Source organism: Electrophorus electricus, chromosome 9 (assembly GCF_013358815.1).
Source record: "Electrophorus electricus isolate fEleEle1 chromosome 9, fEleEle1.pri, whole genome shotgun sequence".
NCBI classification, from domain to species: domain Eukaryota; kingdom Metazoa; phylum Chordata; class Actinopteri; order Gymnotiformes; family Gymnotidae; genus Electrophorus; species Electrophorus electricus.
The window spans coordinates 17,665,505-17,680,078 of record NC_049543.1 but is presented as its reverse complement, the minus strand read 5'-3'; positions in this window follow the sequence as shown (position 1 = coordinate 17,680,078).

The following is a 14,574-nucleotide window of genomic DNA, read 5'->3' as shown; positions in this document are numbered from 1 at the left end:
GTTTGAGCAACCTAGTGAACAGGATGGTGTATGCATTGCTGGACTGTAAAACTGAAATATTGATTGTACTGTTTGTACAAATGGATCAATATACTGTATTGATTGGCTTGGAGTAATAGATTCTACCTAAATTAAATTTTATAAATCAAAATACAAAAGTAGTTAGTGCTAGTTTAGTTATTTTGTTGCTTTATTATGCTATTTTGTAGTGATATATATACAATTTTTTAACATCTACAAAGGGAGCCTTTGTTTTTAAGCCTTTGGTTTCATTTTCATCCTGATAGAAAACATAAAAACCTACAATTCCATCAGGAAAACCCTATAATTCCATTAGCCTGATTCTCACTCTTGGTGCCATTATATTCAGCTCTGGCTGAGTCATGTAGTAGGCTGTGTTTCTGTGGCAGTGGACTGTCAATCAAGCATGCTCATTCGAAAATTAGGATGATGCCCAAATCATTCTCAGCTAGGACTGGTAAGCCAATTTAGCTTTTTCTTGTTTTATAATATTTCTGTTCTGTTTTTAAATGTAAAATTTGCTGAAGGTAGCCCTGCTAATCGAAAAAAAACAAAAACAAAAAAACCCCACCTTTTTAATACCTGATAACATGTTGGTAGTGCCTTTAAAAGTTACTAATAAAGGATTCAGTCTTAAAAAGCATGATCTTGGCTTATGTTGAGGTACATGTCGAACATTCTGTACAAGGCAAACCAAGCCTGCTATGCATGTGAGTTAAGCCACTGCCCAGTTCCTCTAAAGACACACATGCAGTAAAGTACTGGGCCTACCTATATATAACTATTTTTAACTATGCCTCCAGCACAAGACAAGCAGTTAATACTGCACTTGCTCTATACCTGTGGGAATATACAGTCTTTTGTTGACCTACTATCACTATATCTGTAACAGGTTCTGCTTCTGATAACAGGTGCTTTTCCTTTATGCTCCTCTGTATTACATAAATAAAAACAAGAATGATTTGCATCATTTCCATTTCAATTCACTCAGTTTGGGCAAATAAACAGAATTATGAGGAAAGCTTCATTATTTATATCTATAGGCATAAAATGATTAATTTGGAAGTACAAATCAAATTGTTATACACCTCTTGAACTGGTTGAGACACAATGACATTGACTCCAAACAGTGAAGAATGAAATGAACAGCTCACCTTGATTAGTCATTTAAGTCATACACCTGCAAGTAGTGACCATTATACTTATGGATCATTTTAAGGGACCTGCCATTAGCAGGGTTAATGGAAAGCTATCAAATAAGCATTAAAAGCTCACCCTGTTCCTACTGTTGTCTTCAGGGCAAACCTAACATCAGTGATATGTCTGTATGTACAGACATTTCTAAGCTTGTGTAATTGGGAAAAAACCTTGGGTGTAACTGAGATGAAGAAAAGCTGCCCATCCCTGTGGGCACTGTGAACTAATCATCATATTTCTTGAGTTATCTGCAGCCTGATTGGAATCAATGCTGCACTGCCCAATTTTTAGAGCTCCTCCCTATTTCAGTCAAATTTTCCCATTTACTTTTGCTAATATACTAATGACATAAAGTGAAAGAGTACTTAATGAATTAATAGAATTAATAGTGTTTTATTACTGTTTTAATATTAGAGAGTCTGAAGCTATGTAGCTGTTTTATTCTTGCTCTTCTTATATATGTTCATGATATATTCACAAAGTAACATTTACAAGTCACACACAGGTTTAAACATTATGCAGTGAACTTCAGAACCTTGATCTCACAAAGACTTTAATGGATAAGGGCAATATCTTTACCTTTCATAGCTGACAAGTACATGTAAGAAAGCCCAAACCTGAACTGTTACTTATCATACTCTTCAGCGTGTATGAATTCCAATGATTATCCAGTTCTAGGATCCTGTTGGACTCAAAAATAGATTATTCAATAAATGCATCAAATTTCCTTGATGTTCTGAATTAATCACCAATAAACTAGTCATTGCTTTTGATGTTGTTTTATAGTTCTACTTGCATGTGATTGATGGATCATAGTTTTCCCCAGTTTTCCCCAATCAATGACATTCAAGAGCATTCTTATAAATAAACTGATTAAAAAACAGAAATAGAGATAATACATTCTGTTTAGAATTCTCAGACCAAATATATAAATATACAATGAATCCAAGAGTAATTGTTCCTAGGGTTTGTGTTATATTCAAAATATCATATTTGTGTATGTTTGTGTTTCTGTGATGTCTACTTACTAAGACATGTTTCAACAAGGACATGTTTCAAACAATGGAAGGGATCAAATGAAAGCTGTGTAAGCTACTTACCTGAGTTGTCCATTAAAGCTCTGTTAAGTGAGAGGGAGAAACCAGATAGACATACACAAACAGAACGACAGAACACACACACACACATATATACACACACACACACACACACACACATACACACATGCACATGCAGGAACATACATACACTTTCTCTTTTAATCCATTTAAGCTTTGTTTAGTAAATATATAAGTTACTTATACTACTGCACACACACTTGTCCTGCGTCATTGTTTATTCAAAAGCAAGGGTTAAAAGGTGCTGTGGGTTCACAGAACTATAGCATATTACAGCAACTTCCTGACTCTGCAGTGACAAACACAAAAAGGCAACTAAACCATTACACTGTAATTCAAGACAGATCAACAGATCCTGACCCTGCCATTAGAACCGTGCACCTGAAACAGCATATAGAGAAAGAACTGGCTGCCCACTAACCCTAAGTGAGCATTGGTACATTATGCATGAACCTAAACTCACATGCAAATATGAAAAACATGAAAAATAATACAATTTCTGTAAACTATAGTCTGTATATTTTACTCTTTTACCAACCCTGAGGTGAACAAAATGGCAAAGAGCCAATGTTTGTGTTGGTTAGCAAGTAGGGTTTCATTACGCTGTCCCAGATGCAGTTCCCCTGGGGAGACATGGACAGTGTTGATACATCTGCTGGTTCTCCTACGCTCCAACAAAGCGATTCATCCTGCTCAGCCCAAACAGGGAATAACCAGAACAGCTCTGCCTGCCAGGAAACTACCCCTCACACCAGCAGCGAGGATTGTCAGCCAACTGGCCAGTCCATGGCAATGGTACACCATAGTGCACTCACATGAGCCACAGGCAAGGGCCGGGACAGTGACGCGTCTCCCCGTCTGCCTGTATCAGGGTCATCACATTTGGCATGGAGATCTGAAGAAGCGGGAGGGTAATGTGCGTGTCATCATGGAGCACCTGCAGACGTACAGGGGAGAGCCAGGTGTTTTCAGACAGAGAGCACAAGCTGGCTGCAGATGAACGCATATATCTGTGTGCACAGACACAGATGCGCATACACACACAAATACACTAACGCACACACGTACACAAAATGTATACTTGCTTCTCTCTGTTTGCAATGATATCAGCTAAAACTTGCGAATTTTGAACCTAATAGTTTAACTATAACTGTATCCTTACTGCAACTTATAAACTTATACTCCAGCAGCCTTCTCAGTTCTGCAGTGTAAGTCATAAAATTTATAGTCTCACCAGTTTGCACTCTCACAATAAAACCACCATAAAGCCACCAGCAATGAGTAAGCTGCAGTGTTCATCTGAGATTAGTTCAGTTAATTAAAATACAGGAAAATTTACCAAATTATATTGGAGGCAGAAGAAAGCTTTTCTTATCATGCAGCGCAATTTGCTCATCCTCTCTCTTTCCCTTTCAGCGATAGCCTCTCCTCAGCCAATCAGATCCTTGTTGTGAGGGTGAGGTGCTTGACACCACCCCAACCCAGCAGCAGGCCTTCAGGGTGATATAGAGCGACGGCTCCATAACGGCACTGACTGTAGCCGGGGGGCCGGCCTCCACACTCGCTCCACCCTGCATGAGCCGCACTGTGTCATTGCCTAGAGAGCTCAGAGGCCTCACTGCATGGATGAAGGCAAGGCTTCTCCACCGAACCCACATCACTGTTAAACCACGCAAAGCACTTTTACCTGCACCAGTGGAAGGCCCTGAGATTGGCTTAGATATGACAGCTAAAGTAACAGCTAGGGTGCCTGTAATTGACAATAATGGCATTTTCACGTCTGGATTCATTGTTGTCATTAAAAGTAGAAAGGAATGGTAATTCATAGATAATGGTCATTTGTAGGTTTGGAACTATTTGTACTGGAACCAAATTTGGCTGCTGGTATATACAATATATACAATAATACTATATATATATATATATATATATATATATATATATATATATATATATATAAAATGCTTTTAGTTGTTCAATTTGGTCGAAATACAGAATAACAATTTTATGTAAAAGTGATAATGGTATACTTGATAATGGTACCAAAGTTATCATTGTATAGGAATTCAGTTTGCCTTTGTAGGGTGACTGTTGTGGCATCAGATAGATTCTCTTTATAGTGGATCTTCCAAGGTCTGACAAGAAATATGTGCAGTAAAAGAAGATAATATAACAATAATAAAAGGAATTCAATTCAGGTCCATTTTTAAGAATCCTAAAGAAGATAGGAATGTAAAGAGTAAAGGTGGCAAGACTTTTGACTTACCTGAAACTACATGTTAAGAATTTAAGAATGTTTGTAAATATCATGCATTTTTAAATGTTGAATTTGTAAATGTTTACGCAAGCAAGGTATGTTCTTTGGACGGTGAAAAAATGCTGGTTGAGTATTTACAAGTCAGGAGGCAAGATACAGCAGCAACGTGAGCCATTCTATGAAGAACCATTTAAAGTCCCTTATTTGTAAGAGTGCTTATTCCATTAAAGTAATTATATTATCAGTAACAGTGGCTGAGGTGAGAATTATACCTAAGCAGCCCTAGGTACAGTGCGAGGGCCGCTCCAGACAGGTCAAGCAAGCTATCCCTAACAAATGAATTTCATACATAAAGTACTGGGTAAAGGTGTGTTTTTTATGTTGAACATGAGGCGGTTCTGCTCCTCAGGGTTAGCGACATCCCCGTGTTCAGCACAGGCACTGATGAGGTAGTGTAAAAGCCCCGCCTCTGTGGCTCCGAAGTGAGGCTCCTCATTGCCAGGGAAACCACGGACAATGACCTCATGTACCCTGTTGCCCAGCAACAGGAAACACGAGAAGGACAGGGGCAGTGTTACTGTTTCCCTTACTTCCTCTATGTGTGTGTGTGTGTGTGTGTGTGTGTGTGTGTGTGTGTGTGTGTGTGTGTGTGTGTGTGTGTGTGTGTGTGTGCTTGCACAAGAGAGAGTAACAGGATACAAAGATTCAAAGAAAGTATTAATCAATATGAACATAATCCTTATTACTTCACTACTTCCAATCATTCCTGCCTACAGTATGAATTACTACAAAGGTACGGATACACAGTTTTTAATAACCATATTACTACAGTATTTTTCCATAAATGCTGTGTTTCTTGTCTACCCTTGCAGGGTAGTAAGAAGAATAAAGAGTTCAGTATCAGACTTACATAGTACTGACATCATCATCTCCAAGTGTAAGGAGCCCCTGAAGGCAGGAAAAGCCTCAAGCTTAGTCAGGTGATTTTGCCAAGGGCATACTATATAGGACACAATAAACCACAAGAGGTTAGGGTACAATGAACCACAAGAGGTTAGGGTACAATATTCCACAAGCAGGCTAGGGTACAATATACCACAAGCAGGTTAGGGTACAATATACCGCAAACAAGTTAGGATACAATAAACCACAAGCAGGTTAGGGTACAATAAACTTCAAGCAGGGGACTGCTTTCAGTTTCAATCTGTGTACTCTGAGTCTTCATTCAGCATTGGCCATTTTACAGTGTGTACTACAAATCTCCAGCTACAGTGAAAGTCTCCTTCTTTCCTGCACTGTGTGGTAGTCCTGCCAGTATGTACACACTGTTGTTTCATTACAGTGGTCTTTCTTTTTGTGTGGTTTATTTGGAAAAATTATTCATTTAATATTTGTCACAAGGAGGATAATAGCACTGCATAAGCGAAGATTTAAGAGGCAATAAAACACAGACAAGCCTCCATAGCTTTTAAAATGTGTATGCCGTGTTAATGTGTACAATTCCTTGAGAGGAGGTGCAGCTTTGTCATAAGTGTCCCCTGTTGCTGTCTGTGTCGTTAGGGGCCAGTGGCAGAGCACTGAAGGGGATTGTCAAGGGCAGAGCTGCAGATCAGGATGGACAAGTTCGTATTGGAGATCATGTTATTGTGGTGAGGCAGACAGAGAGGGTTGATCGTGTGTGTGTGTGTGTCCGTCGTACTGTCTTTGTGTACGCGGTAAAATAATGCTGACACTGTGGTGTTCAAAGCCTTTGATGATATCAAATTAAATCCTTGATATACCACTAGACCCTGGTTTCAAGGTTAATGGTTGCTCTAGACATAGTTTAAATGCAGGTCATTAAAAGTAATTCTCCAGTTTCATATATTAACAACACAAAAATATATTGCAGCAAAATTGTAGTTGTCAGTAAAGGTTATGGCATCCTATAGATGTATAGAGTAGGGGTGCTAAATAAAGTGTCCACTGAGTAGATTTTAAAATATGTTTAGCAGAAATATCAGTCATTGTGTTTTTTCTAATAACATTACAGAACATTACCCTGAAAAATTCCAGATGTATTATAAATACACTTCATAATATTATAAATACAGTACTGTGCAAAAGTCTTAGGTCACCATTTGATTTGTTGTTTTAGCAATTGATATATTGACTATATATATTTATTTTTTAGTCTCTTTATTAAGAGGCAAATAGAAAATACAGGAAATATGTACATAACATTTTAAAAAACAATTTTCAGAACAAAATGGCTTCTATAGGCAAAAGTCAGTGACCTCCCATGGCACAAAGCACATCTTGAACTCTTCTGGGAGACATTTTCTGGAGTAATCTTCTGGTACCATTCCACTCAGGTTTCATACCATTTAAGAGAGCCAGGTTCTTGCTAACACTCAAGTGTAATGAGAGGTAACACTAAGTTCTTGCCACTGTAGACTATAGAAGCTGATTTATCTGATTTTTTTTTCTGTTTTTTAATACTGCAAACTAATTTCTGGTTGTATTCTAATAAAAATGCTGAGAAATTATACCATTGCTTAAACAACAAATTTAATGGTGGCCTAAGACCTTTGCACAGTACTCTATATTAGCAATTAAATACACTGATTGTTTACATATCCAACAATACTATTGTCATGATGCACGTATAAAATCATGAAAAAAATAATTTTGAGTTTAAAATGAATTATTACTAGAACTGTCAAATAAATTCACAAAAGAAAAACTTACTACAAATGTACATCGCTGCAAAAATTAATTTAACTGCAGGACACACACTGTGTAGACAATTATTAGTCAAGTCAGTATTATGATCTGATCACTATTTAGATGCATATTTCCATCTTTTAACAGTAAAAACTTGAATGCTAAATTATTATTTTCAGGTGAAGTTTAATTGTTTAATGAGGGAGGGTGTGGCTTAGTAATGAACACCCATTTATCAGGTGTGCATCATTATAAGGTGTAAAGGTGCCCCCTTGTCTGTTGCAACCCACTGAACATCATGTGGTTTGTTTTTGTTTTCTCACTTATGTCATCCCCATCCTGAGACATTCTACCTATGTCCTCTTTTCCTTCCCTAATGTTTTTTTGTGTATTTATTTTCTGTTCCCTGGTTCTCGGTTATTGTATGCTGTTGTCTTGGATGTTCCCAGTGTTTGTGAGGATTTGTATGGTGTATCTATGTTTATCATGTTTAACTTTGTTTCATTCATTACATAAGCTTAACTCTGCATCCTGCCTCTTTTTCTCGCACTCATCATGAACATCACATTAGGCAGCTTCTCTACCTCAGGAAAATGGGTCTAAAATTATAAAATGCCTACCAGAAAAGGTTTAAATTGACTGCAAAAGACTTACTAGGAACCCATTAGCCTCCAGTGCCACCATATTTCAGAAATGCAACATTTCAGGAGTGTCCAGAAGCACAAGGTGTCAAGTGCTCAGAGACAATCAAGGCTGAAACACAATAACCACTGAATAAGACTCACAAGCTGAAGCATCAGAAAAAGGTGCTATCACTCCACTTGAGAATGTTTATCCCATTGTTTATCCCATTCATAGCTCAGCAGTTAAGGTATCTAGATTAGTTTAAAACCCACCACTGCCAAGCTACCGCAGTTGGGCCCCTGAGCAACGCCCTTAGCCCTCAATTGCTGAATTTGTACTCAGTCACAATTGATTTGGATAAAAGTGTCTGCTACATCCCATAATTGTAAAATGTATATATGGCATGAATCAGTAAACCCTCATGCAGTTATCATTTATGCTTTAAATGCAGCTGTTATGATACTGAGTTAATAATGCATTCAGGAATGCTACAGTCTTCAAAGATGGATGCTGAAGGAAGTCAAAGACAAAAAGATGAAAAAAAAATAGCATGCAGCTTTTAGGCAACCTTAATGTTCACAATTATTGGGCAACTAAAGTTCAAATAACTTAAAGGAGTAATAAGTAAGTTTTACCACCAAAACAATATTTGAGCTCTTTCTATGTCAAAAACATATCAGCCCTTTCCCCTTTTTGTGTAATCAGTTATTTTAGTTTTTGATTTTGTACAGCCTTTATATTAAAATTACATTAAAATGCTAAATATACTTTATTTAGACTTACCTAACATCATTCATGTGGACATTTAAAAATACAACTTGCAATAATGCTTTATATTATTGTTTTTATTTTGTAGAATGCAGAAAAACAGTAAATGGATAGTTTTTATTGCAATGCCTCATTTATGAAAGGTTTTTTTTTTCACTTTTTTTTTTTTTATAAAGTGCAGCTAACATGAGATGAAGAATCTAATTGCTTGGTAGTCCTCAACTGAACCAGTTTATACTACACAAAGCAGGTGCCCCGCATGGACGCAACCATGTTTAAAATAGATTTAGTACAGAATATCTGAAACATCCAGGCCACTAGGTGTCAATATAATGGCTATTTCACATGAAGAAAAATAAATGGAAAATGACTTAATGCTCCTTTAACAGACAACAAGCATAAATAATGATTCATAAAAAAACAATTTTGGCCGTTCAACACTATTCAGTGATGGATATATGCACCCTTCTTTTCATTTACCAACTTTAGCCTTCCAACCATTGAATCAGTCATTTTCTTGACCAATTTTAGCTGTCACAGCAACCACAACCTGGCTACCCTAGGTCCCTAGGTCTAGGTGACCTGTCTACCCTAGGTCCCTAGGTCTAGGTGACCTGTCTACCCTAGGTCCCTAGGTCTAGGTGACCTGTCTACCTTAGGTCCCTAGGTCTAGGTGACCTGTCTACCCTAGGTCCCTAGGTCTAGGTGACCTGTCTACCCTTGTTGTCAGCAGAGCTGAGCTCCTGTATTATAATGCAAAACTAGGTTTTTGAATTCAATCTTAGCAAAACTATTCAACATGATAAACTGCACTGGCAGAAAAGCTACATCCCATACATGATCTCTGACTTTCAAGCATTCCACCATCATTCGTGTTTTGTTTTTTTTGGGGGGGGGGGGTGGTTTTGTACAGCATAATAATTCTCCATTTGTTCTGCCTGTTATAAGCAATTATTTTTTTTTTAATCAGTCTTTGCAGATGTTTCAACTGGCCAACTGCATAAAATGATTCATGATACACAAACCTTTAATCAGTGCTATTTGCTATTGTTTTTTCCCCCCATCATAATGCCACATAGATAATTGTTAACTAGCCTACTTTTCCTCATATGAGATTTTCAGTGATGAATTAGCTGGCATATCTTTATATAGGTCTATTTCATATGAAGAGATGTTTTATTAGACAACATGTGTAATTATATTTACTTCTTTGTCAATTGGCTGTTGCTAAATGAGCCCAAAGGCACACTTTAATTACTTTGCTACCTAACAGAGTACTACTCAGACCTTCCACAAAGATCATTTAAATATAATGTGTTTTTACAAACCACATTATTTTCCCTCATCTTCTCTTCATTTTGGGCCATACTATCTATAAAAAATTTTAGATTATTTGATTTTTTTTTTCCAAAGCTGATCAACAAGGAGGCCTGTTAGGCCAATAACACAAATATAGATATATAATACAGACATATATGTCGTACAAAATAATATCATAAACTATATAGAGCGCATGTCTATGATTTCACCATGACACCACCAGTTAAATGAGTGGGGCTCCCTCACAATTTAAATCATAGTTGAAAGCCTGAAAGCAGGTGATATTTAAACAAGGGACAAGCAGGCATGTTTTCACATGTGAAAGTACATTTATCAGTTACACTACAATCATTTTGATGTTGTATGACTGTTTCATGAATCAAATAAGGGGTAGTTTGTATGTCATTGTGAGTCATTTTATCCTCTTGAATTTATACTAAATTCAAAATTCATGTCTTCACAGCTTTGGTGAGTAATGGCCAATGTATTTTTCCTTCATAACTGCTTGCATTATTACGTACATTTGTATTCTCTCTCTGGTTCTATGCAGTTCAACAGGACGCATGCGTCTGTGTGTGTGTGTGTGTGTGTGTGTGTGTGTGTGTGTGTGTGTGTGTACATTTGTGAATGTAATTAGATGGAATAAGACTTTAAGGTTGCAGTCAGCTCCATCTGTTTCCAAGCTAAAATCTGCACTTACACCTGGAAAAGTGTCCTCCCTCAACCGCCCAGAGTTCAATAGTGAACAAAGCAATCATTCTTATCAGCAAATTATTCTATTTCCAATTATTCTAGATTATTAGTGTGTCTTACTTTGTATTATTCTTTTTACAGTCTTTTAGATTTTTAATATGCCCTTTTTATATTTTGTGGCAAATCCTGTTTGAATTAAATATGAGTGTGATTTCAGTGATCTTGTCTTAATTTAGATATGACTGAGTGAAGGACTGACTTTTTTACTTATGGCTATTTTCTTCACTTACGTATGAAATGAGACAAAGGTATTGCTGGAGCTCCAGTATAAGGGTGCAGTCATCTCCAACCTGCCTTCACATATGGTTTGCCTTTATTTTGTCATTTTCTATCATGTCTGTGATCATGTCTGTGTTTAATGTTACATTTATAAACATTTTGCCTGCAAAAACTAACTAAAGACATGCTACTTATTTTTGTTCATATTATTATTTGTACAAAATAGGAGAAGTCCCTTATTTAAAAAATTAATAACATTTATATTAGCTTATATATTAAATTATATATTTATATAAGATTTATATAAGATAGAGTAAGAATGTTTATTTGAATTCTCAGGCATCATCTCTTTGATTGATTCACCAAAAAAGCATTCAAAGCCCTCTGTGTGGCTCTAACTTAGACATCAATTATGGTGCTTAAGTGGTATTATCTATCTCATGTTTGCCTAGATTGGGTTGTACATTTCATACAGAGGATTATGTACTTTATCCTTTGGTGTTTGTGTGTAGTTAATTTGTTAATTGCTAAAGTGAAATTGAGAAGCATGATAGATTGAAAGTAGGTTAGAAGAAATAAGAAGGCAAGTAAATCCTTTTTGTCAATTTTGTGTGTTTGAGTCACTATAAGAACTGCCTATCTCCAACAAGACCCCTCCACACAGAGAGAGAGAGAGAGAGAGAGAGAGAGAGAGAGAGAGAGAGAGAGAGAGAGAGAGCGAGCGAGCTTCTCCAGGATGTGGAAGTAAGAGTATGAGTGTTTTCAGTGCATTCTGCTAGTTAACTTGACTAAATTGATTTGGGGTGTGTATGTGGCTGTTGATTATTAGCATACAGGTTGTCTGACAAAGAGGAGGTGAAGTGTAAGAGGAAGTGGCAAGGCAGACTGGGAGGGAAGTATGAAATTGTGCATTTTAATGCATTTGTGTACTCCTTATGCTGTTTTACCTCATATAAATGCTAATTTCGCTTAACAATAAGCCATCTGTGAGTGTGCACACAGCTGGTTATGCTTATGCATGTGAGTTCAATGTATGGTTGCAAATCTGAGTTGCTTATTCACTGGTTTTACATCTATCCTACAATTTATGTACATGGAGTTATGTTTGTGTGATTATACAACTGCATTTGTAGGTATAGGATTTGTTTTTGTTTTTCTTTTCTTTTGTGTGTGTGTGTGTGTGTGTGTGTGTGTGTGTGTGTGTGTGTGTGTGTGTGTGTGTGTGTGTGTGTGTGTGTGCTTGTCTATATATGGCCCAGATTCAAAGGTTCAGTGAATGCAGTGATCTGGGAGTGAGTTTAAAGACAAGGCCATGACTTTATCTATTCCATTCTGCCGGTAAGTGTCAGTGTGGCTTTATTCAACCTGGAGATCAGATATTGGAGTTTAGCATTCTTTGTTACCATATTATATATCTAACATTATAACACATATAACCTGAAGTAATATGAGGAAGGTCACAGTACTCCACAGTTCTCTACCACACTCAGAACACACTAAACTTGGCTGTGCCTTCCAAGGCCTGCTTTACCCTGATATTCTATGTGCTACAGGAACATAAAATTGTGAGAAATAATTTGTGAATCTTCTGAAATCTTTTCTGTATGAATGGATCTTAAATGTGATCTTAACATTTAAATCATAAATAAATAAATATAAAAAATATAAATAAAAGCATGCTCAAAACAAATCAGAAAAATAAATAAAGGTATTTCAGCCCATCCCTCTATACTATATTCTGTTTTTTTCAGACTGTGAAGCCATTTTCATGCACCCTTTGAACAGGCTTCCAAAGCCTATAGAGAGTTTGAAGGGTTTAACTGGCTGAAAGAGAACTGAATGTGCTGCCCACCTCCATAGTGACTAGCCAGCAGTGAGGTATGAAGTGTAGTCGTTTGCCAGTGGTTTGGCGGATGGCTTAGAACCTCCCACTATTCTTAAAAACCATGAATGTTTCAGGCTTTCAGTGGTTTGTTGTGGGCAAGTTCTTAGCAGCACTTCAGCTGAAGCATGTAGCTTACTAGAGGTAGAAAATAATTTTACACATCTTATACTGCCACCACCTTGATTTACAGTTAAAACTAAGTGTTCATCTTGGTACACCGTGTTTTGCTTTCTTTAAATATAAATTTACATTGAACACAAATGTCTTTTTCTCCTGTTTTCCATTAAGGTAATCTATCTTTTTGGGGATGAAATTCTGTTTTTTTTGTATTTTGTGGCTTCTCTAGGTGTTTTTTTGTTGATGAAATTTAGTTTTGTTGTATTTTATGGGGGGTGGGGTTATATAATTCTCTTATATTTATTTCCCATGAACACCTCTCTTAAGTGTCTTTGCTATATTAGACTTGCCAGACTCTTAGCTGCTATCTTTGACTTGCCACTGCTTAGAGGATGCCATGGTGTATCCTTGTAACGATCTTTGTAGGACATGCACATTTCAGGAGAGTATCAGCTGTGCAAAACATCTACCAATTGTAAACTACCTGCCTGACTATGGGGCCCTATGGCTTCACAAGCCCTTTTCAGCCTCACAAGCTTCAGCAGGGTTTTTGCTGATGTCCTGTAAAATCACGTCAGATCAATCTTGAACAGTCTTCTGTTATGAAAGTTGGGTTGCCAAAGCTGGATGTTTTGGGTTCTGGTTTTATATAGCAGCACAAGCATTTAACACAGCTAAACGCAACAGCGACTTCAAATTCCTTCTTTTTATGATATAATTACCACAATATATCACATATTTTTGTCATCAATTTAAACCAATTTTAATAAACATGACATGTAAATTGTTGGGTGTGTTATTTGTTTTTTGTCATTATAACACAGAAAAAATTAGATCTCATTTTAAGAGCCAGTCATGCAGAGAGCATAATAATGTCCAAGCTTTACAAATGTTTTCTCATAAGTACATATATATATAATATTCCAGGTTATTAATCTGTGACCTCTTTGTTGGAAACAGAGGGAGAGAAAGTGTGAAGGAAAGGGAGAGAGAGAGAGAGAGAGAGAGAGAGAGAGAGAGAGAGAGAGAGAGAGAGAGAGAGAGGGAGAATTTCATGTCACCAAGCCAGAAGTTCAAACCGAGTCATCTTTTTCTGATTCTGATCCTGTTCATTCAAAGAAATAATAAAGAATGAAAGTGCCCATCATTCTTTTTCTTTCCATTAACCATTCCAAGTGTCATCTACAGTTTACCTTTCTGATGTACTCTGTATGAAGCTCTTGGGTTACTCATGCCACTAAGCTATATTCTTGCTCTGCTTCAACAATCCCAAACTACCTAAAGTGCTGCACTGCATATAATGACCTGGCTCAGCTGTGTTGGGGGCTGAATCAGGGCAAAAACATAAACTGTTCTTAAGGATTGGATTGGGAGCATCATAAGCTTATCAGTAACTAACACAGCATATAGACTACAAGTGAATGGGACACCCATGACTGGTGACACGCATGAGGAAATTGTGAGGTTACTGAAAGGACGTCCTGCACGTATGATGATTTGTCACCTGGCCTCTTTCTCTCATAATGAGCATAAGGAAGAAGAAAAGTTCAGTTAAGCCTCAAGAACAAATTGCAGAATTTACAGCAGTG